Raw genomic sequence first — 26,546 nt, 5'->3', positions numbered from 1 at the left:
GCTGGCAATATCCAAACTCCCCAGTAGCTGGCAATATCCAAATCAGACCTTCTACTCTGTCAGTAGGAGAGATTACTAGGTGAAGAATATAAGTGGTACAAGGATGGGTTTAAAACTTCCTTGAAGATATGGAGCATCCCCACTGTCTCCTGGGAACCTCTGCACCATGATTGTGAAGTGGAGAAGGAGCTTTGGGATGATGCAGAGAACCATGGAACCATCACACATCAGGAGCACACGGGATCCATAACGACTGAACCACCTCACACACCAAACGGTCTGCCAATTCCTTCAGGCAACCACAAGCCTATCTATGGAAGGCTTGTCTGTTTCCTATAAAGGGCTCATTAGGCACCTCCATCCTTTATCCCAAGGGGCTTCCTAAAAGAAGACTGTCAATGTGTGATTGTGAGAGCCTCTGATATTTACACGGATACATACAATGCAAAATATATTTGATATATTCATAACAGACCCTTCTGGCTTTGTACATAGTTTTAAGGATTAAGGAACACACACAAAATTCTGGAGGAACTCAGCAGGCCAGGCAGCGTCTACAGAAAAGCATATAATCGACATTTTGGGCTAAGATCCTTCTTCAGGACCCTTCTTCATAAATCATTTCATCTTTTAAAATTAATTTTCTTGGCTTTAATTTTTAAACTTCCATTATCAATCTAATCTTCATATTTTGCCTGTCTATCTAAACTTGTCACACAAACAATAAGCACTGATGATATCACAGCACCTCTTCATGCCATATGTGTCATCACAATCCCAAAGGTTTACAAAAACGGGCCCTGAAATTCAATTACACCATTGATTCAGCTGTGTTACATAACTGATAACTGTTTCTAGGTCATTTCTCATCATTTGGAAAATTTAACCAGACACTTCCTAGAGAGGTTCTTTGCCAGACACGATTTACTCATCAACAGCACATCAGATGAGACAGTTCTCCATCCAATGAATTATGGGGTTAATTAGACCACATTATTCAACAGTTGATGCAAAGCTAATAGCGCATGTGCTTCCTTATGACATGAAGAGAGAAAATAAGTAATTCCCTGTGTTTCTGTTTACAGACTTGGCATGGAAATATAGGACAACTGCAATCACTTTAGAAGAATTTGGTTCCTTAAGGCTGTTATGGCCAGGGTTGGTAGTAGGGATAAGCTCCCACTACCTATTAAATGCTCCCAATGGCATGTGTCTCAAATAACCTCTGACAACCAAGTCCAGCTTCTGACTTTCAAGTGTGGCTCAGCTTATAAGCCTGGTGGAACCATTTCTACTGACAGGAGAAGGGGCAAATGGTGATTATTGGCACCATAAAACCAGTTGCTCTGGGCAGAAGGGGCTTGTCAGCCATGGTTGGCAGCTCATCAAGGAGAAGAAAAGTTCTGATCTTAAACCTCCATTACCTTGCATCTATACCCAATCATGGAGAAGGCTTTAGGAGTAAACCCTGAGGAAAAATTCAAAACTGGAGCCCTTACGGCAGTCCTATGATGAGTTCAACCCTGACTGGCAACTCCTGCGACGCAGCTGGTGCCAAACTTTATTGGTCTCTTTGGATTCACCAGCTGTGTGGAGAGGGGGAGCCTGCTATATGGGTAACAGCTTGCTGTCCATTTTGTACTGCCCTCACCTGTGTATCATGTAGATTGCTGGGACACAACATCCATGGCCTCTGAGATGAATTTTGTATCAAAATCATCTTCAATAAATGACATACTCTTCAGAGCTTTCTATGCTTCCAACTTTACAGCACAAGGACCCTACCAGAATATAGACACTACAAGGTGTATTTATGATCTTATAAATATATCTGTACTTGGTCTCGATAACAGAAACTCAATGTCCCACACTCCCACAAGACTACCATGTCATTCTTCCACTATGCTTTACCTTTCTTGAACTGGAAATGTTCATCTAGTTCAAATGGATACAAATACCAGGAAATACATTTAACCCCATGGTTGGCTTTACTTGATTTTAAAGGATAGCTATTTGAATGATTTTATTGGAACAAATGTTCAATTCTGCTACACACGCAAAATGCTGGAGGATCTCAGCAGGACAGGCAGCATCAATGGAGAGGATTAAACAACTTTTTGGGCTGAGACCCTTCATCAGAACTGGAAGGGAATGTGGAGAGGAGGGGAAGGAGTATAAGCTGACAGGTAATGGGGAGACCAGGTGAGTGGGAAGGTGGGTGGTTGGGGGACGGAGATGAAATAAAAAGCTGGGTGGTGCTAGGTGGAAAAGGTAAAGGGCTGAAGGAGGAATCTGATAGGAGAGTGGACCATGGGATAAAGGGAAGGATGAGGGACACCAGTGGGAGGTGATAGACAAGTGAGGAGAGAAAGGATAAGAGGGGAGCCAGGATGGGAATTGAAAACAGAGAGGTTAGGAGAGGGTGTAGAAATTACAGGAAGTTAGAGAATTCAGTGTATGTGTCATCGGGTTGGAGGTAATCAATTCTGCTAAGAGACCAAGGAACCTGCTTTTATCAGTATGTGCATTGGAAGCTAGTAGATGCAATTTAATGTTTTATAGCATGTAAAAACTAGATACTCAAAGGAGAATCAGTAGACATTTTGTACTTGAACTTTTAGAAGGCCTTTGACAAGGTGTTGCACATGAGGCTGCGGAATAAGAGCTTGTGGTATTGTGGGAAAGATACTAGCATGGATAGAACATTGGATTATTGACAGGAAGCAAAGAGTGGGAATTAAGGGATCCTTTTTTGATTGGCTGCTGGTGACTAGTGGTTTACCACTGGAGTCATTGTTGGAACTGCTTCTTTTTACATTTTATGTCAATTACTTTGATGACAGAATTGATGGCTTTGTGGCCAAGTTTGCAGATGATACAAAGACAGGTGGAAGGGTAGGAAGTGTTGGGAAAACAGGGAGCCTGCAGAAGAACTTAGACAGATTAGGAGAATGGGTAATAAAGTGACAGGTGGAATACCTTGTTGGGAAGTATATGGTGGTGCACTTTGATAGAAGGAATAAAGGTGTGGAGAGACTGGAGACAAAAATTTAAAAATCTGAAGTGCAAAGAACCTTGGATGTCCTTGTGCATGACTCCGTAAAGGTAAATTTGCAGGTTGAGTAGGTGGGGCAATGTTAGCATTCATTTTAAGAGGACTAGAATATAAAATCAAAGATGTAATGTTGAGGCTTTATCAGACACTGGTTGGGTATTACAGGAAAATTGTGAGCAGTTTTGGGCCCCTTATTTAAGAAAGAGTGTGGAGAGGGTTCAGAGGAGGTTCGTGAGTGTTATTCTGGGAATGAAAGGCTTATCATGTGATGAGTCATTGGGCCTGTACTCACTGGAATTTAGAAGAATTCATTGAAACCTATCGAATGTAGAAAAGCCTAGATAGAGTGGATGTGGAGAGGATGTTTCCTATGTCAGAGGAGTCTAAGACCAGAAGGCACAGTCTCAGAATAGTGGGGTATCCTCATAGAACAGAGATGAGGAATTTGTTTAGCTAGAGAGTGGTGAATCTGTGAAATTTGTTACCACAGGCTGATGTGGAGGCCAAGTCTTTGGGTGTATTTAAGGTGAAGTTGATAGGTTCTTGATTACTCAGCGTGTAAAAGGTTATGGGGAGAAAGTAGGAAAATGAGTTTGAGGTAAATGGATCAATCATGATGAAATAAGAGTGTTTTCAACGTGCCAAATGGCCTAATTTTGCTCCTATATCTTATATCTAAGCTATTTTAAAGCAGACTGCATGAAACAAGCCATTTATTCAATGAAACAAATTTTCTGGGAACAAATTCCAAAATACTTACGTTTTATTTTCACAAGATTCCATTTTATATCATTGAAATATTCTGAACTTCCATTCTAATAGCCACATCTATTTTTCACCCCATCTCATAAAACTGAATAAGAATGATTAAAAGTGCACTTTAAAATTATATGATTGCAGCAGCCAGAATGGTAAATATTAATGCTGAGAGACAAATTTTCATTTTAATTTTCTCATTTTAAAAAATGGTCATCATCATTTGCACAGTGAAGATGTTTTGTATGTCCCTTGATACCCTTGAAAATGTGTTGCTGAGTTATCTTCTCAAACTGCTACAGTATGAGTGTTGAGGCACTGTTATAGTGCTGATAAATAGGTGATTTTCTGAAACTTAATTCTGTGATGATGAGGGAACAGTGTTCTATTTCCACTTCGGAATGATTTAAGGTTTGGAAAGGGAATCGGAGCTGGTGCTAACATCTGCTGCCTTTGCATTTCTAGATGGTAAAGGTCAAAGGAGCTTCAGTGAATTGTGAGCTGTGCTGCCAGTGGACAACATGGTGGTGGAGGGAGTGGTTGCAGTTTTATCTGTGAATCCTCAGCTGTCAAAGTTAGATAATGAAGGATCACAGTACTGTGTACTAGGTCACATGATGGAATCCAGCAGAGGTATTTTGGAGTCAGACAGGTTTCAAGCTCTCATTTGCTGGATACATATCCTTTCCTTGGTTATGGCAGAGTTCATTCCTCTGAACTGTTCATAATCCAAAAGGGTTCACAGGTTGGAAATGTGGCCACCAACCAAGCTCCCACACAGCAGAAGATGCTACAAATACACATCTGTGTGTCTGGGCTGTCCATGTGTATGGGCTATATGAAAAGTTGGGTGTTTGTAATCTGGAGAAGACCTGATACAGAAGTAGGATGGAACTCCGGTAACCCAGAATCTGAATGTTGGTTTGACATCTGGTTCATTCATTAGTCAGTAGACTGAGCTGAAGTTCCAAAAAGCAAGTGACGTTTGTTGCCAGAACATGGACCCCAGAGTGTGCACTGGGTGTGTTGTCAGGACCAGAGGCAGGAATATGACCCTGCTCTTGGGTTGGGAACATTAGGGGTCAGAAACATGGGCAGTCATGTAGACAGAGCTGTGGTTTGGAGGGCTGGGCAGTGCAAAGTACAGGATGAAACATACCAGTTTTATTTACCCCTCTCTTTAATTCAATAGATTTACTAGAAAATATATTGTGTATGTGTAATATATTAAAAGGGAGAAATCAAGGTGCATGAGGCTATTAATAGAATTAAATACCAATAGTTGACAAAATCTGTCAGTCCCAGAGTATTGAGGTATTGGAGTTTTACTATTTTCTAACCTACACCATATAAATAAATTTTCTGGTCAGTAGCTAATTGCAGTTTGGAGATGTCCAATCTGTATACATTGGATATTGCATTTCCAACAGCATCAAGTGCTCCAGTCATGTTGGCAAGAAAGCAAGAATAAAACACGTCTAAGTGGTGATGTTGTGACTACAACTACCAGTGGCTAAGTCCCATTCAGCAATAGCTGATGAAGTCAATAGTCAGTTGGAACAAGAACTGAAAACAATGAAGGCAGAGAGCTTTTTATCTATTCCTGTTTAAGAACGTGGCAAGGCATAGCAATCCTCCTGGTGAAGACATTCTCAGGGCACTGTCAGGGAGGAGATCCAAGTTTTAGACCCAGTGACACTGAAGGAATTTTGGTGGATGTCCAACTTGGTGGGGAAGCTAGGTGGAGATGTTGATATGCTGTTGATGCCCTTGTCCTTCATCGTGAGGGAGGTCACAGGGTTGGAAGGTCCAGTCCATTTAGATGGCACACTGCATCCAAAATGCATGTGCTATGCAGGAAATGAAGATTTAGTTGCTTTGAAGTGATGATGTTGATATTTTCTGTGGAGGTGGAGTCATGGAATACATTCAAGGTGAAGACTATTCAACATCTAATCTACAAAAGGGTCAAAGAATATTGGGAAACAGTAGGACAAGTATGTTAAAGTCAAGATCCGATTAGCCATGATCTTATTGAATGATAAAACAGATTCAATGAGCTGATCAGCACACTTCTGCTTCTGTTCCTTTTTAACATCAGATCTGTAACAAATTATGTCCATGCCCCATGTTATAGATCACCCTTTAGTATCGTTAGTAAAGATAGCCATCATGCATTTCACTGTTATAGTAGGACCCAACTGATGTAAAACTTTGGAGTCCACTCCTAAATTTCTAAATATACTGATTTTATTTTCTTAATAAGACAGGTGTGAAGCTAACTGGCCTGGTATTTTAACAATCTCTTGTCTTTCTTCAATAGTGGCATTCTTTTTGTACAGTTAGCCAATCATCAGGAACATCTCTAGAATTCAGGGCATTTAGGCAGAGTATATCAATGCCTCCACTGTTTTAACCTGGCTTCCTTACTGATCAATATATCATTTTGCTCATTTAAGGCATGACCATTATTTTTTGATGTTTTAAATTCTCCTATTGTGTTAGTGAATCACTTAAATCCATTCCTCAGTGGCTCGCTGTGCCTGAATGTTTTCAACGTTTAATTTCTTTCAGTAACAATGTGAACTGAGCCACATCATTTTTTCTTGTTCTTAAACACCTTTCCATTCAAGTAAAAGACTGATAATCAAAAAAACACTTACAGGTGTTGGAAACAACTGGTGAAATTCTTGGACTGAGCAGTAAATTATCTGCAACAAATACATTTTCCCAAAGTCAGATCCATTAGGAATAGAAAAAAAACAAAATTTCCAAGTTACATTTTCCATTTATCTGACACAACTGAATTGCAGTGTTTAATAGTGTCACTTATGTTGACTGAGAAATACAGCTGGGTATCACATGTTTTCTGTGCTCTGCAATTGAATTGTAGCATTAAATTGATTCACCCTAATATTATTTAGCAAGACAGTTACTTGCCAGTCTAATACCATTTCATGTATTAGCTACTTTTACCAGCAAGAAGGGCAAAGTTGACAATACAAGAGCTTGCATCTAGTGCAACAAACAAAGTGCTGGATGACATCAGGGGTGAGCAGCATCTATGGAAGGAAATGGACAGTCAATGTTCCAGGCTGTGACCCTTCATCCAGACTGCGGAAACTTGCCAGGGTTATAATAACACCGTAACCTGTAGCTCCTACTTAGTGCCACACATCATCCTGTTCCTTCAGTGTTCTTCACTTTAAATCCTGGAACTCCATACTCAGTAAAGAGGGATACAGGATTACAAGTACATTTCCCTGAAGATAGTGATGCTGGTAGACGGGATAGTGAAAAAGGCATTTAGTACACTGGCCTTCAATAGCCATGGCAATGAATATAGAATTTGGGACATTATATTGCAATTGTGCAAAATGTTGGTAAGGCCACATTTAGAATATTATGTTCAGTTTTGGTCACTCTGCTCTGGAAAGATGCCATTAAGCTGGAAAATGCATAGAGGAGATTTACAGGGATGTTGTTGTGACTTGGCGGACAGTTATGGAGATGGATTGAATGGACTGGGGCTATATTAATTGGAGAATAGTAGGATGATCTTACAGAGAGGCATAAAATCATGATGGGGAAAGATAGGGTGGGTGGGCAGTCTTTCCCCCAGGGTTGGGGAATCATCAGCTAAAGGTCATAGACTCGATGTGAGAAGGAACAGATTTAATAAAAACCTGAGGGGGATCTTGTTGACCGAATGGGTCATCAGCATATGAAATGAACAGTCCGAGGAAGTAGCTAAGGCAGGTATATTAACAACATTTAAAAGCTACTTGGACAGGTAAATGGATAGAAAAGGTTTAGAGGTATATGAGCCAAACGGGAATTTTGATCAGCATAGATAATAAGACCATAATATATGTAGGAGCAGAATGAGGCCATTTAACGCATTGAGTCTGCTCCACCGTTCTGTCATGGCTGATTTATTATCTCTCTCAAACCCATTCTCTTGCTTTCCCCTAGTAACCTTTGACACCCTTATTAATTGAGAATGTATCTATCTTCGCTTTAAATTTACCAACTGGCTTGGTCTTCACAGCAGTCTTAAGTCTCTGGCTGGAGAAATTCCTCCTCACCTCTGCCCTAAAGTAACTAAGGGTTTGTACCCTCTGATCCTAGACTCCCCCACTATAAGAGACATCCTCTCCACATCTACTTCAGGCTTTTCAATATTTAATAGGTTTCATTTAGAGATCTCCTCAGTCTTCTGAATTCCTGCACAAGGAATCTTAAGTCCTTTTGCATCTCTGATACTTTTACCATGACTACAATGCTTCAAAGGGTGGGTCAGCACCCCATTTCCAAGGACAATCATAGATGGGCAACAACTGCTAACCACGATAGTAGTGCCAATTTTGGCCTAGTTGCTGACAATAAGGCAGGTTAGCTTATATGATAATAACCCATATGACAAGATCACATACACAAGTTGTGAAGAACTGCGATGAGCAGGGTTGTTGAAAGTACCCACAAAGTAGATATTTGGGGCATTTCCTGACTTGCCTGAAAGCTTGAGTGAAGTGTCCAAGTTTGAAGAAGGACCCGTGCCAACCTCACACAGACATCTTCGTGAAAACTGGAATCCATCCATTCCTACATGAACATGGGTGCCAGCTTCCTGCCAACACTGGGGTGGTGTCTGTGAAAGATCTGCTACAGGGCTGTCGATTCCATTCTTGGTGGTAGCTTTGAAGGTCCATCCTAGCAACCTGTCAATCTCATTAGAAGCTGAACAACCTCCCTGGTTGATTGATGTGAAGCTGAATGGCAGTAATCTTAAGTCCACGCTCAGAATACCACCTCAACTGTACTAGTTTTACTCTTAGAATTTTCTATCAGTCATCTTGCTCTGACTGCTACTACACAAGGAATTTGAGCAGATTCAGAATACTACTCTCAGCCATTTTAGTCAAGTCAAGTCAACTTTTATTGTCATTTCGACCAAAACTGCTGGTACAGTGCAGAGTAAAAATGAGACAATGTTTTTCAGGACCATGGATTACATGACACAGTACTAAAACTAGGCTGAACTTTTTAACTTCCTCCATTCCAAAAAACGCACCCATTCACCAGGGTATTGCAGCTGTGAGATAACGGCATCATAGTGGGGACACAGTGATATACAAGGCATTCAGAGAATGCATTGCCAAGCAAAAATGACTGTATATTACTTTGATCTAATTGAATGCAAATACATTGTATTGATTTGTGACTGCCTTTCATGATTTGTGCAAAACATAACCAATAACAAAACACTGTCTCAGTTAAGTTTCTTAACATTTATTTTCACTTGTGGTTGGTACGCAAGTAAATTAATTTGAGTGTTGTTTAGGTTCTTTTAAGTTGGGCTTATAAAGCCCTGTGATTAACATTCCCCACTTTTTCTGGAGTATTGAAATGCATTTTATAGGTGCAACTCACTATAGATACAATATCCCATTGGTGGAAGGAGTGAATGGTTGGGATGGAGATGAAAAGCCAATCCAGTCAGCTGCTTTATCCTGAATGATATCATTAAAGGTTTGCTAATCCAGGACAGTAGACATGCTTTGCTGATGTGGTAAGATTTTTGGAAGTTAAGAAATGAGGAAACCTTGTTTTGTGGACATAGTACATGAGTGGCTGGTCCAGTGAAGTTTCTGGCCCATGGTGACCCCCAGATGTTGACGGCGGAGGATCTGAGAAAGGTAATGTTATTGAATATCAAGAGTAGGTAATTAGATGTCATTTGTTAAAAATGGTCATATTTGACTGGCACACATAACATGAACAGAGCATGCCACATCTCAACAACTAACTGTCTGAATATTGTCTTAGTCTTCCTGCACGCAGGCATAACTGTTTGATTTACTGAGATGTTGAACATTGTTCAATTTTAAGCAAACATTATTACTTCTGACATGACAGAAGCTGGTGAAAATGATTGGGCCTTGAACACCATCCTGAGGAATTCTTGTAGATATGTCCTGGGCTGATGTGATTGGCTTCCTATCATAACCTCTTGGTTGATTAGTTTAGTCTTTGGACCAAAGGTAGGATGAAGTTTGGCACTGAGTAATCTTGGAATAACCCAAACTAAGTACAACTGGGTAAATTATTTGTGATTATGTGCCATATTATAACCATGACAATAACTTCATTCGCATTACTGATAATGGAAAGTATGCTGACTGAACAGTAATTAGCCAGATTGGATTTGTCCTGCTTTTAGTTAAGAGCAAGCACTTGGACAATTTTTCACATGGGGGGGGGGGATAGATGCCAGTGTTGTAAATATACTAAAACTGCTTGGGTAGAGATGCAGCTCCAGTTATCAGTACTATAACTGGAATGTGATCTGGTTCCACAGTTTGTTGTATCCAGCTCTGTCAGCTGCTTCTCGATATTATGAGCAAATCCACTTGGCTGAAGGCTGTCTTCTGTGATGTTGGAGATTCCAGAAGAAAACCAAGATGAATCATCCACGGCTAAAGACGGTTAGCAATAAGTCAACCGAGTAACTGGCATGCACAGACTGGGCCCCAACATTATTGATGGTCAGGATATATATTCAAGCCTGCTCCTCCTGGTAGTGGCTTAATTATATACCATCACTAATGACTAAGTATGTATAAATGTGCAATGTTCAAAGTAAATTTATTATCAAAGAACATAAATGTTACCATATACTGTCCTCAAATTCATCTTCTTACAGGCATTCCCAGTAGAACAAAGAAATACAATAGAAACAATGAAATACTGCACATATCTAAATACTGGCAAAGAACTAATGTGTAAAAGAAGACAAACGGTGTAAATACAAAATAATAATTAATATAGAGAACATGAGTTGTGGAGTCCTTGAAAGTAAGTCCATAGGTTGTGGAATCAGTTCAGTGTTGAGGTGACCTGAATTATCCACACTGGTTCAGGAGCCTGATGATTGAAGGCTAATAGATGTTCCTGAACCTGGTGGTGTGGGATCTACTTCTGTTCCTACTTCCTGATGGCAGCAGTGAGTGAGAGCATGGTATGGATGGTGGGGTCTTTGATGACAGATGCTGAATTCCTGTGGAAGTGCTCCTCGTAGATGCCCTCAATGGTGGAGTGGATTTTTCTTGTGATGAAATGGGCTGTATCCACTGATCCTTGAAGATTTTTCTATTCATGGGCATTGGTGTTTCCATACTCGGTTGCAATGCAACCAGTCAGGATACTCTCCACTGTGCATCAATATAAGTTTGTCAGAGTTTTAGATGCCATGTTGAATCTTCTCAAACTTCTAAGTGCTACTGTCCCTTCTTCGCAATGGCACTTACTTGCTGATCCCAGGTCAGATCTCTGAAATAACACAAAGGAATCTAAAGTTACTGACTCCCTCCACCTCTGATATCCTGATGAGGAGTGGCTCTGGTTTCTTCCACCTGTAGTCATTAATCAGCTTTTGCTGACGTTCAGTGAGAGGTTGTTGTTGCGGTACCATTCTGCCAGTTAGAATAGATTAGAACGTTATTGTCATTGCTCAAAATGAGATTATGGTGTTACTCCAGTACGTGTGACACAGATATCTACGATATATAAAATATAACAATAATTTAAAGATCCCATGTCTACATGCAAAAGGTGACTTCAATAGTCCATAACTCAAAAGTCATTGGCAAGCCAGGGTGTAGCATTATTCAGCTGCACCACAATAGACCTTGGCAAAAAGCTGTTTTTCAGTCTTACTGCCCTGGCTGAGATATTTATGTATCTCCTACCAGATGGTAGGAAATCGAACAGTGTCCAGGATCAGATGGGTCTTTAATGATGTCATGAGCATGCTGCAGGCATTGAGAGTTGTAAGTCCGGTAGTTGAGTCTCAGTGGTTTGCTGAGCCATTCTAATCACCTGTTGGGAGTGCTTTGTGATCTGTCTTGCTGCAGCTAGAGTATAACACTGTCATTCCATATGCCAATATGCTCTATCGCACATCAAGAAAGGACAGCCAGGACAAATTTAAGAGTTTTATTGGAACAAATTATTGGAATACAACTTCCACATAATCCAATATTATTTTTACTAAGTGATATTGAAGGGATAAAACCGATACCCAAATTGAATAAATATCAGAAAGAATTTATAAAAATTGCATTGGCAGTAGCCAAAAAGGCTATTGCAGTTACTTGGAAATCAGATACATATTTAAGTATAGATCGTTGGAAGAAAGAAATTTATAGCTGTATTCCACTTGAAAAAATTACTTATAATTTAAGAGATAAATATGAAACATTTTTGAAAATTTGGCGCCCTTATTTACAAAAGACAGGATTAAATATATAGGTGCTCCGAAGATGAAATAATTGGTTATTTGGGGAAAGAAATAAATATATATACTAAAGTTATTACGAACTCCATGGAGCATGTGGGAATCTTTCAATATCCAGGCATTCTTTCTTTCTTTCTTCTTTTTTTTCTATAGGGATGCTGGGGGGGGGGGGGGGTGTTAAGGGGAGGGGGGATGGGTAATATACATTTTTTTTCATACTTTTATTTTGTAACTACTTGAAATACAATTTAAAAAAAGGTTGCCCAGTAATTTTGGGGCAGATCAGCTTTCATTAAGCTCCTCAGGTGGTGTAGTCACTGTTCTACCTTCCCCACTATTGAGGTCGTGTTAACAGACCATGAGAGCAGCTCGGTGATGTTCATCCCCAAGAGTATGAAGCTGCAGACTGTTTCCACTGTCTCATCAGTTATGAATAGTGGGGCTTGTTCGGGAACTCATCTTCCTTAATCATCATTTCTTTTATCTTCTTGATGTTGAGTGATAGGCTGTGGTTCCTGCACCAATCGGACAGTTTCAGCATCTCCTCTCTACATGCAGAATAGAGTGAAGAAGTGGGCTCAGTACACACCTCTGTGGGGCACTGGTGCTCAATGTTGGGAGGTGGGGGCAGACAGCTGACATGCACTTGCCTCGTTTCACCACTTGGGTACATCTAATAAGGAAGTCCAGTTACAGGCTGATGTGCTAAGACCTAGATTGTGGAGCTTGATAGTCAGCTTGGTTGGTAGTGTGGTGTTAAAAGCTGAGCTGTTATCAATGACAAGCATCCTAACATTGGTGTCTTTCAATCTCAATCTCTGTCCTATACACCAGTTCACCACAACCTTTGATTTGGCCAACAACAGCGGTGTTGTCAGAAAACTTAAATATAGCATTGGAACTGTGTTTAGCCTCACAGTCAGAATTATAAAGTGCGTAGAACAGGGGGCTAAGCTAGTCTCGTGGTGCACCTGTGCTGATGGTAATTGTGGAGGAGAGGTTTTTGCTAATCTGAACTGACTTGGATCTGAAAGTGGGTAAATCGAGGATCCAGTTGCACAAGGAGGCATCAAGGCCTAGTCTTGGAGATTTTCAATTTGTTTTGAGGGTGTGACAGTGTTGAATGCTGAGCTGTAGTCAATGCAGCTGGTCTTGCCTCAGCTCTGGCCCCTGGTCAGATCAGCCCTCGATCCACTGCAGTTTGCTTACCAGGAGAACATTGGAGCCAATGATGAAGTCATCTGCCTGCTGAACTGTGTCTACTCCCAGTGCAGGGCAGCACTGTGAGGATAATGTTTTTTTGATTTTTCTAGTGCCTTCAATACCATACAGCCCTCACCACTGGGGGAAAAGCTCTGTTCAATGCAGGTTGACACTTCCATTGTATCCTGGATAATGGACTACCTGACTGGTAAGACCACAGTTTACACTGCTTCAGAGCAGTATGTCGGACATGGCTAGAAGCAGCACTGGGACCCCACAGGGGACTGTATCGAGTCTCTCCCTTTTACCTCAGACTTTAAATACAACACTGAGTCATGTCATTTGCAGAAATTATCTGATGATTCAGCACTAGTTGGGTGTATAATGGGAGGACAGGAGGATGAAAACAGTGCCTTGGTGCAGGATTTTGCCAAATGATGCAAGCGGAATAATCTGCAGCTCAACATCAGTATGACAAAGCAGAAGGTGATGGACTTTAGGAAGACCAAGCCTGTTTTACTCCGCTACTATTGATGTTGAGGACGTGAATGTGTTGAGGATCCACAAGTACTTGGGGATGCACCTGGATGACAGACTTGAATAGAGCACCAACACACAGGCTGTGTACAAGGGCCAGAGTAGCCTGTACTTCCCAAGGACACTGTGGTCCTTTGGAGTATGTGGGCCTCTTTTTTACATGTTCTACCAGTCTGTTGTTGCCAGTACAGTCTTCTATATGGTGGTGTGCTGAAGCAATGGCATCAATACTGGTGATGCCAACAGGCTCAATAAACCGATTGGAAAGGCTGACTCTGTAATAGGAGTCAACCTGGATACACTGGAGACTGTGGTAGAACAAAAGACATGCTGGAAAATCCTGGCAATTCTCAACAATGTTTCTCACCCTCTGCATGCCACCTTGGCTGAACAGAGAAGCACTTTCAGCAATAGAGTAAGACAACTGCCCTGTTCCAAAGTGTGCTATATGAGGTCATTCTTACCCTCAGCCACCAGACTATATAATGAGTCAACTGGGAAAGTGATCTTGTAATCTTTGAATTGTAAATCTTGTACATCTTATTTTTAAAGTAAGTTATTTTTGTTCTTTCTTACTTCTCTTCTAATATTTGTATATCTGTGCATTTGGAATGCTACAGTTACACTGTTATTTCCCTTGGGATCAAAGAAGTATGTATGTATCTATCTTGAAGTATCCATGTTCACTGTGGAGATGTTCCAGGGATGAATGGACGGCCAATGAAATGGCATCTGCTGTTGACTTTCACCTGATTTACTGTCTGTTGTTTGCTGTTGGGCAGGCTTGTCCTATTTTGCAGCTTTACCTGATAAGGACTAAACTGTTAAGACATATTAGTTCTGCTCTCACCATGCCTGGCTTGAAGGACAAGACTCTGCTGCTGAAGATGGCTTTCAGCACCTTATACCAAATTTCTCATAATCTACTGTTTAGATTAGAGCAGGGTTCCCAACTATTTTTAAATTTTTTACCATTAACTAAGGGTTCCATGGACCCCAGGTTGGGAACCCCTGGATTAGAATGATGATGATGACAAGAAACACAATGGATGTCCTCTGTGTGTTATGACTGTCTCCACATAAACTGTGTGTTGGTCCTCTCAAAGAATACTTGTAATGTGTTTGCAACAGGTTGATGGTAGAAGGACACTATTAAGTAATTTATTTCTTGAGTTACCTTTCTTGTTACCTGCAGCAGACTGTCTGGCAGGCATGTCCTCCTGGACTTGGCCAGTTTAGTTGGTACTATTGGTGTCAAGCCATTCTTGACAATAGACATTTAATTCTCAATCTAGGTTATATTCTGTACCAACTCAATGCTTCTTCCATGTGTGATTCAGCATGAAGCAGTGTTGATTCAGCTGCCAAGTGTTAATGCCTCATAGTTACCTGCAGGAAACTTTATCATAAGAGCTTCAAAGGAATTTAGAAAGGTTTGTAGCATGGGAAATATATTGCAAGTACAGTTTCAGAAGGATAAATGTCAAGGTATTTACTTCAATGGGAAGGCAGTGAATTATTTAAAGAGACTAGAAAATGTGTATATCCTGCAGCAGATACTGAAAACAAACACACAGGTAAGTATAATAGCCAGAATTGCAATTGGTATCCTGGCCTTCACAGAAAGAGAGTTTAACTAAAGAGTAAGGATATTGTGCTACAATTAAACAGGGTCAGAGGATCATGTACAGTACATTTTGTTCTTTTTACCCAAGGAAGAATATACCTGGCATAGAAAGAATGCAGCAAAAGTTCACTAGACCAATTTCAGGAGTAGCAGGACTTGCTTGTGTTTTGTTTTGATTATTCCTTGTCTGTTTCCACCTATCACCCAAGTGAATTGTCTCCATTTCCCCCACCTGGCTCCATCTGTCCATCATACAATAGGGTATTTTAAGAGCCTCTCAGATGAGTACATGGAGCTTAGAAAAATAAGAGGGCTATGCACTAGGGAAATTCTAGGCAGTTTCTAGAGTAGGTTACATGGTCAGCACAACATTGTGGACTAAAGGGCCTATAACGTGCTATGGATTTCTATGCTCTATGTTCATCCCTCACTTCACCCAGTTCCACTAATCATCTAACAGACCCCCATCTTATCCCTCCTCAACTCTTTATGCTGGCTCTCTTCCCATCACCCTCACTTAGTCCTGATGTACAGTCACATCTTGAAATGCTACTAATCTCTTTGCTGTTCCACCACTGAGTGCTTCCTACAGATTGTTTTTTGATAACCATTTCTAACCTTTCTAAAGACAAGTAAATTCTGTCTCTCAGAATCCCTGCCAATATCCTCTGCACCTTTGACGTAAGGGTCATTGACCCGTAGTTTTCTGGCTTATCCCTGAAGCCCTTATTAAACAAGCAGACATTAGCTATCCTTCAGTCTTACAGTACCTCAGCAGTGGCCTACAAAGATAGAAAGATCTCTCCCAAGGCCCCCAGCAATCTCCTCACTTGCTTCCCGCAGCATCGTAGGGCACACCTGATTAAGACTGGACATTTATCCACCATTATGCATTTCAAGATTTGCCAACACCGCCTTTGTAATGGAGGATAATGTTGATAAAGCTCCAAGACACCACCACTCCTTCTCAACTCACTTGCTTCCGTGTCCATCTTCGCAGTAAATATAGACAAGACGAATTTATTTATGACCCCCACTGCTTTTCATTGTTCTATACAGAAAAGGTGGATGAAATGGAGGGATTGTCTTCGGAGTCTCTGTGGGTGGAGGTTAGGAACTGGAAGGGGTCAATAACTCTACTGGGCGTTTTTCATAGGTCGCCCAATAGTAAAAGGGATATCGAGGAGCAGATAGGGAGACAGATCCTGAAAAGGTGTAATAATAAGAGTTGTCATGGTGGGAGATTTTAATTTCCTAAATATCGATTGGCATCTCCCTAGAGCAAGGGGTTTAGATGGGGTGGAGTTTGTTAGGTGTGTTCAGGAAGGTTTCTTGACACAGTATGTAGATAAGCCTACAAGAGGAGAGACTGTACTTTATTTGGTATTGGGAAATGAACCTGGGCAGGTCAGATCTTTCAGTGGGAAAGCATCTTGGAGATGCTGATCATAATTCTATCTCCTTTACAATAGCATTGGAGAGAGATAGGAACAGACAAGTTAGAAAAGCATTTAATTGGAGTAAGGGGAATTATGAGGCTATCAGGCAGGAAGTTGGAAGCTTAAATTGGGAACAGATGTTCTCAGGGAAAGGTACCAAAGGAATGTGGCAAACGTTCAGGGGATATTTGTGTGGGGTTCTGCATAGGCACGTTCCAATGAGACAGGGAAGTTATGACAGGAACCGTGGTGTACAAAAGCTGTCGTAAATCTCGTCAAGAAGAAAAGCTTACAAAAGGTTCAGAGAGCTAGGTAATGTTAGAGATCTAGAAGATTAAAAGGCTAATAGGAAAGAGCTTAAGAAGGAAATTAGGAGAGCCAGAAGGGGCCATGAGGAGGCCTTGGAGGGCAGGATTAAGGAAAACCCCAAGGCATTCTACAAGTATGTGAAGAGCAAGAGGATAAGATGTGAAAGAATAGGAAGTATCAAGTGTGATAGTGGGAAAGTGTGTGTGGAAATGGAGGAAATAGCAGAGGTACTTAATGAACACTTTACTTCAGTATTCACTATGGAAAAGGATCTTGGTGATTGTAGTGATGACTTGCAGCAGACTGAAAAGCTTGAGCATGTAGATATTAAGCAAGAGGATGTGTTGGAGCTTTTGGAAAGCATCAAGTTGGTTAAGTCGCCAGGACCGGATGAGATGCACCCCAGGCTACTGTAGGAGATGAGGGAGGAGATTGCTGAGCCTCTGGCGATGATCTTTGCATCATTAATGGGGACGGGAGAGGTTATGGAGGATTGGAGGGCTGCGAATGTTGTTCCTTTATTCAAGAAAGGGAGTAGAGATAGCCCAAGAAATTATAGACTAGTGAGTGTTACTTCAGTGGTTAGTAGTTGGTAAATCCTGAGATGCAGGATTTATGAACATTTGGAGAGGTATAATATGATTAGGAATAGTCAATATGGCTTTGTCAAGGGCAGGTCATGCCTTACAAGCCTGATTGAATTTTTTGAGGTTGTGACTAAACACATTGATGAAGGAAGAGCAGTAGATGTAGTGTATATGGATTTCAGCAAGGCATTTGATAAGGTACGCCATGCAAGGCTTATTGAAAAAGTAAGGAGGCATGGGATCCAAGGAGACATTGCTTTGTGGATCCAGAACTGGCTTGCCCACAGAAGGCAAAGAGTGGTTGTAGACAGGTCATATTCTGCATGGAGGTCGGTGACCAGTGGTGTGGTTCAGGGATCTATTCTGGGACCCTTATTCTTTGTGAATTTTATAAATGACCTGGATGAGGAAGCGGAGGGATGGGTTAGTAATTTGCTGATGTTACAAAGGTTGGGATGTTGTGAATAGTGTGGAGGGCTGTCAGAGGTTACAGCGGGACATTGATAGGATGCAAAACTGGGCTGAGAAGTAGCAGATGGAGTTCACCCCAGATAAGTGTGAAGTGGTTCATTCTGGTAGGTCAAATATGATGGCAGAATATAGTATTAATGGTAAGACTCTTGGCAATGTGGAGGATCAGAGGGATCTTGGGGTCCGAGTCCACAGGACGCTCAAAGCAGCTGCGCAGGTTGATACTGTGGTTAAGAAGGCGTATGGTGTACTGGCCTTCATCAATCGTGGAATTGAATTTAAGAGCTGAGAGGAAATGTTGCAGGTATATAGGACACTGGTCAGACCCCACTTGGAGTACTGTGCTCAGTTCTGGTCAGCTTACTATAGGAAGGATGTGGAAACCATAGAAAGGGTGCAGAAGAAATTTACAAGGATGTTGCCTGGATTAGGGAGCATGCCTTATGAAAACAGGTTGAGTGAACTCAGCCTTTTCTCCTTGGAGTGATGGAGGATTAGAGGTGTATGAGATGATGAGAGGCATTGATCGTGTGGACAGTCAGAGGCTTTTTCCCAGGGCTGATATGGCTGCCACAAGAGGACACAGGTTTAAGGTGCTGGGGAGAAGGTACAGAGGAGATGTTAGGGGTAAGTTCTTTTTATGCAGAGAGTGATGAGTGATTGGAATGGACAGCCGGCAACAGTGGTGAAGGTGGATACGATAGGGTCTTTTAAGAGACTTTTGGATAGGCACATGGAGCTTAGAAAAATAGAGGGCTATGGGTAACCCTAGTAATTTCTAAGCTAGGGACATGTTCAGCACAGCTTTGTGGGCCGAAGGGCCTGTGTTGTGCTGTAGGTTTTCTACAAACCCCATTTCCAGAAAAGTTGGGATATTTTCCAAAATGCAATAAAAACAAAATCTGTGATATGTTAATTCACGTGAACCTTTATATAACTGACTAAAGTACAAAGAAAAGATTTTCAATAGTTTTACTGACCAACTTAATTGTATTTTGTAAATATACACAAATTTAGAATTTGATGGCTGCAACACACTCAACAAAAGTTGGGACAGAGGCATGTGTTACATCACCTTTCCTCAACACTTTTTAATTGTTTTGGAACTGAGGATACTAATTGTAGAAGATTTGCAATTGGAAATTTTGTCCATTCTTGCTTGATATAAGACTTCAGCTGCTCAACAGTCCGTGTTCTCCGTTGTCTGATTCTCCTCTTCATGATGTGCCATACATTTTCAATAGGAGATAGATCTGGACTGGCAGCAGGCGAGTCAAACACACGCACTCTGTGTCTACAAAGCCACACTGTTGTAGCCCGTGCAGGATGTGGTCTGGCATTGTCCTGCTGAAATAAGCATGGATGTCCCGGGAAGAGACGTCGCCTTGATGGCAACATATGCCTCACTAAAATCCTAATATGCACCTCAGAGTCAATGGTACCTTCACATACCTGCAACTCACCCATGCCGTGGGCACTGATGCACCCCCATACCATCACAGATGCTGGCTTTTGCACCTTTTGCTGATAACAATCAGGATGGTTGTTTTCATCTTTGGCACGGAGAACTCGACGCCCGTTTTTTTCAGAAAACTAGCTGAAATGTGGACTCATCTGACCACAGCACACGGTTCCACAGTCTTTTGGTACATCTAAGATGGGCTAGGGCCCAGAGAACTCGCCGGTGTTTCTGCATAGAGTTGATGTATGGCTTTCTCCTTGCGTAATACAGTTTCAAGTTGCATTTCTGGATGCAGCGATGGACTGTGTTAAGTGACAATGGTTTTCCGAAATACTCCTGAGCCCAGGTGGCCATAATTGTCACAGTAGCATGAAGGTTTCTTAGGCAGTGCCGCCTGAGGGCTCGAAGATCACGCGCATTCAACAGTGGTTTCCGACCTTGCCCTTTACACACTGAGATGTCTCTGAATTCTCTGAATCTTTTCACAATATTATGTACTGTAGATGTTGAAAGACCTAAATTCTCTGCAATCTTGCATTGGGAAATGTTCCTTTTGAACAATTCTCTCACGAATTTTGGCACAAAGGGGTGAGTCACGACTCATCCTTGCTTGCAAAGACTGAGCCTTTGATGGATGCTACTTTTATACCCAGTCATGATACCTCACCTGCTACCAATTAGCCTGCTTAATGTGGAGTCTTCCAAACCAGTGTTACTTGAATATTCTGTGCACTTTTCAAACTTATTTTAACTCTGTCCCAACTTTTGTTGAGTGTGTTGCAGCCAGCAAATTCTAAATCTGTGTATATTTACAGAATACAATTAAGTTGGTCAGTAAAACTATTGAAAATCTTTTCTTTGTACTTTTGTCAGTTAAATAAAGGTTCACGTGTATTATCACAGATTTTGTTTTTATTGCATTTTGGAAAATATCCCAACTTTTCTGGAAATGGGGTTTGTATGTTTCTATACATAGATCACTACACTGACATCACAGAGACCTACTGTCTTTCTGGCTGCATTTTACTCTGAATATTCTTCCAGAATTGTTTTATCTTGTCTGCCAAGGATATCTCATGCCCCCTTTAGGACCAGTCCTATCTTAGAACACAGAACAGTTCAGCACTGAACAAGCCATTTGCCCCATAATGTTGTATTGACTTTTATCCGACTATAAGATCAAATTAACCCTTCCCTTTCAAATAACCTTCCATCTTTCTTTCATCCATATGCCTATCTAAGAGTTTCTTCTAGCTCTCTTAAGTCCGTTAAGCTCTTTCCTCACTATCTTGTCACTTTCTAGAGACCTGTCTGATCTTTATTCCTAAACCATAAATATGCTTCTTTGTTCTTCTTGACTAGATGCTCTACATCTCTGGTTAACCACAGTTCCTTCACTCAACCACCCTTTCCTTGCCTCAATGGGATAAATCTATCCGGAACACCTTGCAAGCACTCCCTAAGCAACATAGGCATTTCTCCGAGTATATCTGCTCCCCATATCTACATTCATATTGTATCATGTCATATTATGTGGGCGATCATGATCTTGACAATATGTTGTCGGTACATTGTTCTACAGAAGTTGTTTTCCATTGCCTTCTTCAGGGCAGAGTGTCCCCAAACACCACAAGATGGTGTCCCCAGACATTACAGGCAGTCCCCGAGTTATGAATGTCCGACTTACAGACAACTTGTACTCATGAAAGTCCGACTTACGGACAACTCGTACTCATGAAAGTCCGACTTACAGACAACTCGTACTCATGAAAGTCCGACTTACGGACAACTCGTACTCATGAAAGTCCGACTTACGGACAACTCGTACTCATGAAAGTCCGACTTACGGACAACTCGTACTCATGAAAGTCCGACTTACGGACAACTCGTACTCATGAAAGTCCGACTTACAGACAACTCGTACTCATGAAAGTCCGACTTACGGACAACTCGTACTCATGAAAGTCCGACTTACAGACAACTCGTACTCATGAAAGTCCGACTTACGGACAACTCGTACTCATGAAAGTCCGACTTACGGACAACTCGTACTCATGAACAGAGGGAGGAGAACGCCATCCACCAATTTAAGTCGGATCACAACGCCTTCCGCCATTTTAAGTAATTGCCATTAACACTGTGTTGAGTGTGTAACTTTGTATTTGGCTTAAATATTTCTTAGCAAGATTCACCCTGCCCTTCCAGTCAGCACCACCCCCACTTGTCCCATTTAACCTTTCTCAGTGCGGGTGGACTTTAGGACCTGGAGCAGCACAGGACCCACTGCCCGCGGCTGCTGCTGTATGTTTTTTATTAAGTGCGATTGTGAACAATAGCCAGATCAGAAATGCTGATCAAGTCAACTAGTTCCTAAAGAGAACTCTGATAGGCCAATACGGCTGCTCAGCAATAGAACATAAAATCCGCAGTTTTCTGTTCCATTGACAGAAAATGATTGTGATTGAAAATAAAGTGGAAATAATAAAGCGATTGGAAAGAGGTGAAACACCATTGGTCATTGCAAAAGCTTTAGGCTACCGTCGGTTGACGATCAGAACAACTTTAAAGGATACAGGTAAAGGATGAAGTGAGAATAATGGAGCATGTGAAAGGCCCTGCCGCGATGAAAGCTACAATTATTACTAAGCAACGCAGTGGTTTAATTATTGAATTACATATGCTTCTTAAGTGTTTTATATGCATAGAAAGGTAAAATATATACTATATACTAAGACAAACATTTGACTAACTGATGCTAAATAATACCAGATATACCTGTTCCGACTTACGTACAAATCCGACTTAAAGACGGACTCAGGAACAGAACTTGTTCGTAACTCGGGGACTGCCTGTATCAATACTCTTCAGAGATTGTCTGCCTGGCATTAGTAGTTGCATAACCAGGACCTCTGATATGAAACAACTGCTCATACCTGCTCCCATGTCTTCACGTGTCTCTGATCAGGGGGCTGAGCAGCTGCTACACCTTGCCCAAGGGTGACCTGCATGTTACCAGAGGGAAGGAATGCTTTATACCTCCTTCAGTAAAGACCCATCTCTACCCTGCCATCCAACACTAATAGTATATTTATCCTCACCCAATTAAATACTTTCTCATACAATCTGCTCTTATCCTCATCTTTATTCAAGACTATGCTAAAGGTCAGGGAGTTGTGGTCAACGTCAACAAAATGCTCACACACCAAGAGTTCTGTCACCTGACCTGTAGTATGTTCTCTCCTCTAGTCGGTTTGTCTGCACACAGTATTCTTAACACATTCTGCTTAATATTTAACACAAACCTTTTGTATCAAGGAGAAGCCAATCAATTAAGGAAGTTGATGTCCTCATGACAACAACTGTGTTATTTTTCTACTTTCCAAAATCTGTCTCCCAATCTGCTCCTCGGTGTCTCTGTTGCTGTTTGGGGAGATGGGGGAAATTGTATAGAATACTCCCAATAGAATGATTGCTCCCTTCTTGTTTCTGACTTCCACCCACACTGACTCAGTAGACAATCCCTCCACATTTTCCCTTGGACCATGGTGCACAACACAGTACATATAACGCACACGCAGGTCACATAAATATTGCTGAAGGGTAAAGAGAGACCCTGCTGATCCTGTCAGCAGTCCTTGTAGTCCTTTGTAGGAACTTCTGGTCAGAAGCCTTGCAATTCCCATACATGACAGTGATGCAGTTGGTCCGGACACGCTCAGTGGTTCTCTTTTAAAAACTGGTTAAAATGGGGGAAGGAGCTTTACGGGCCTCTATCTCCCCGGATGCTGCTATTTTTGTTGACTAAAGAGGTTGTGTTGAGGGACCAGGTAAGATCACCCGTTATGTGCATTTCCCAGAAAATTGGTGCTCCTAATTCTCTCCATGGAGTTGTCATGTACATGCAGTGAGTAATGGTCAGCCTGCACCTTCCTAAAAGCACAATCATCTTTGGTCCACATTGAGAGTCAAACTGACCTGATAAGCCTTGTACATAAGACCAGATTATTCTGGATTGCTCAAAGCTGCTCACTTCACTCCTTCGATAATATAAATCAAGTTCCAGCAAACTGTTCTCAAAGGAATGCACGTAAAGTATGCAGTATACAGAAATGGAAATCATGTCGCAGTGCAAGGATGATTCATACCCAGAAATGCCTGATCAAATATCCTCAGCGATGCAAAACACAGAAATAGTGGTTACTGCATTTCACTCTGCAAAAGAGAAATCAATTTAAAATTCTATCACCAGGCAAATGAACTCTAGGAGGGAGTTTACAATTTGAAATGGAGGTACATTTTTGTGAGGAAAATCCCTGTAAGTGATTGAAATCTGATATAAAAACAACAGAAATAACACAACTGTTACTTATGTGTTACTTTTATCTGAAGAAGAAAACAACTCCAAGACACAAGGGAGCAACCAAACAAAATAATGCTGCTGAGCAAAATAAGGACGTGCAGTATTAGGGCAGGTGGCTAAAGTCTTGGTCAAAGAAATAAGCTTTAAAGAAAGATATAAAGTAAAATAAGGAGGGGTGGGGATATTGTTCTGAACATAAGTTCAGAACTTTTGAATCTGCTGATAAAAATATTCAATAGGACAGTCATATTTATAGAAAGAAAAGCAGTGAAGATTTCAGGTGTAACTCTCACCAGAGTACAAAAGAAAACTAAATATAAAAGGAGTATTGAAATTTGAGAACGAATAAACAGTTTTTTGGTGTCTTAAACATCTGAAAAGGAATGCAAATAATTATGTGGTGAATATTAGAGACAAATTGACATGCAATCTGAGAAAAAAATCTGTGAGGTTTACTAATAACTGGTATAAAATTTGAAAAAAAAACATTAGATTAAGGGCAAGATGGAAGCACGTGTGGATGCAGAACCCACCCTGGGCTCTATCAAAGGTGTACGTCTCTCAATTCTATGTTGAATACTAAGAATATCAAGTATTGCAGGAATATTCCATCAGCAGGTTGCTCGATAGCGAAAGAACTGGACTTACTGTGCACCGTTGATGTGTTGTCACTTGGATTTGTTGCAAACCATTGTGCTAAGAAGGTGCACGTAAAAACAAAGGGAGTGTGTGATTGTCCTGAACATTTTCCTTTGTGATTGCAAGACCTGTTGGTCAGCGGTAACACAGGCTACTGCAAGTCTGGTTCACTGGTTCATTGGCGAGACCGACAGTGGTGGAGCTGCATTGCCTCAGTTGTGCTGAGGGCTAGGCTGAGGCCAAAGGGTCGCCTGTTGCAATGCCCAGGGGAGGAGAGCCGAGCTAAGGCTGAGTGGGAGAAAGCAAGGCTCTCTACTGGGTGGGCAGCGCCCAACCCATGCTAGGGTTAGGCGCTGGACACTCCTGTTGGTGCTGCCTTCTGGCAATCGCTCAGTGGAAAATAAGCTGGACCAGGATAATCTACAGTCATGTTGCTCAGAGACTTGGGCTACTTACATTTTTTCTGAAATCATCACCATATGTGCAGTCTGTTGTTGGTAATTTGTCTTGCACCTTGGCCCTGTTTTGATTGGCTGTATTCATGTCCGATAATTACACTTGAACTTGATAATGGGAAGATAGGCTAAGGTAAGTATCAGAAAAAGCTCCTCAATCTACTCAAATCTCCCAGTATTATGCTTGATCCTGCAGCTCAATCTTTTTCAAACATACATTTAAGTACTCTTTTCTCACCTCTACAAAAAACCTCAGATCTGTGAAACACCATTTCCCAAACATAAAGCCCACTTGCTGCCTGTCCGTTGTCAACACTAAATCAGTCCTTGCTTTTCCAAATACATATAGATCTTGTTTCTAAGAATCCCTACCGAACTTTCCACTAATGGAAGATTCAACAGCCTATAGTTCCCTGCCCAATCCCTGTTGCCCCTTTTAAACACAGACACAATATTAGCTAAGCTCTGGACTTGTGAGACCGCACCTGTGGCAAATCATGATGAAAATAGCTCTACAAGGTCTTCTGCAATTTCTTCACTCTGCTTTCCTTCAATGTTATTGGATATTCTTGGTTATGTTGGGTATTCATCCAGCTTAATATATTTAAGACAATTATAACCTTCTTTTGTAATGTTCTTAACCATCAATATTTATTTTCCTTAATTCCTCAGCTTCTCCCAGGTAAATACCGATGGAAAGTACTTAAGACCTTGTCCATCTGTTGTGGCTCCATCCACGGAAACAACCACGTTGATTCTTAAGGAGATCTATCCTCTCCCTTGTTACCCTTTTGCACTTAGTAGTCTTATAGAATATTTAGAATTTCTATTAACCTTATCTGCTCCAGCTGTCTCAAATCCTCTTTAGTCTCCTCTGCTCCAGAATTCCCCTTTATACGTAGCATAAATCTAACATACTTTTTTTACCTTCAATAAACCTACTCCTGCCAGTTTTCGCTTTAACAGCTACACGCTAGCCTTCTAAACTCTGCACATCTCACTCTTAAAAGTCTCCCACTTACTAGACAACCCACAAACAGCCACTCTCAATCAAACTTTCAAGTATCTACCCAATGCCTATCGTTAGTTTTGCCCCAGTTTAGGATTTCAATTTCTTCCCACAATAGTTTAAAACAGTTGAATTATGAACACGTGCCTCTATAAATGATTTACCCCAGCCATATCCAACCTGAACAGGCACTAAAGCAACTGCAGAGATATTGCACATCCCCTCCACGATCGTCCAGCTCCCCGGACCGGGGCCTCCCAGCTGACTTCTCCCTCCTCTGGCCGCCATCAACTCTCACGAGCTTTCGCTCCTCCGCGGGGAGGAGCCGAGGTGACGCA

The 26,546-nt window shown here is 41.3% G+C and overlaps 1 long non-coding RNA gene across 3 annotated transcripts; it reads right to left on the bottom strand.

Annotated features, from left to right (window-relative positions):
* Positions 1-10,442: 10,442 nt before the first annotated feature.
* On the bottom strand, positions 10,443-26,521 carry LOC132398262 (uncharacterized). 3 transcript variants are annotated; one of them, XR_009513596.1, is made up of 5 exons: positions 26,389-26,521; positions 25,201-25,307; positions 23,891-23,957; positions 22,679-22,747; positions 10,443-11,286 (listed from the first exon to the last, which is right to left on the bottom strand). It is a non-coding gene; the product is annotated as an uncharacterized LOC132398262 (long non-coding RNA). The 3 variants fall into 3 exon arrangements; XR_009513595.1 differs by having other exon boundaries at positions 26,373-26,494; XR_009513597.1 differs by lacking the exon at positions 22,679-22,747 and having other exon boundaries at positions 26,373-26,494.
* Positions 26,522-26,546: the final 25 nt, after the last annotated feature.

Source organism: Hypanus sabinus, chromosome 8 (assembly GCF_030144855.1).
Source record: "Hypanus sabinus isolate sHypSab1 chromosome 8, sHypSab1.hap1, whole genome shotgun sequence".
Lineage (NCBI taxonomy): Eukaryota > Metazoa > Chordata > Chondrichthyes > Myliobatiformes > Dasyatidae > Hypanus > Hypanus sabinus.
Note: the sequence above shows the minus strand (reverse complement) of the source record. Positions and strands in the feature narration are given on the sequence as shown.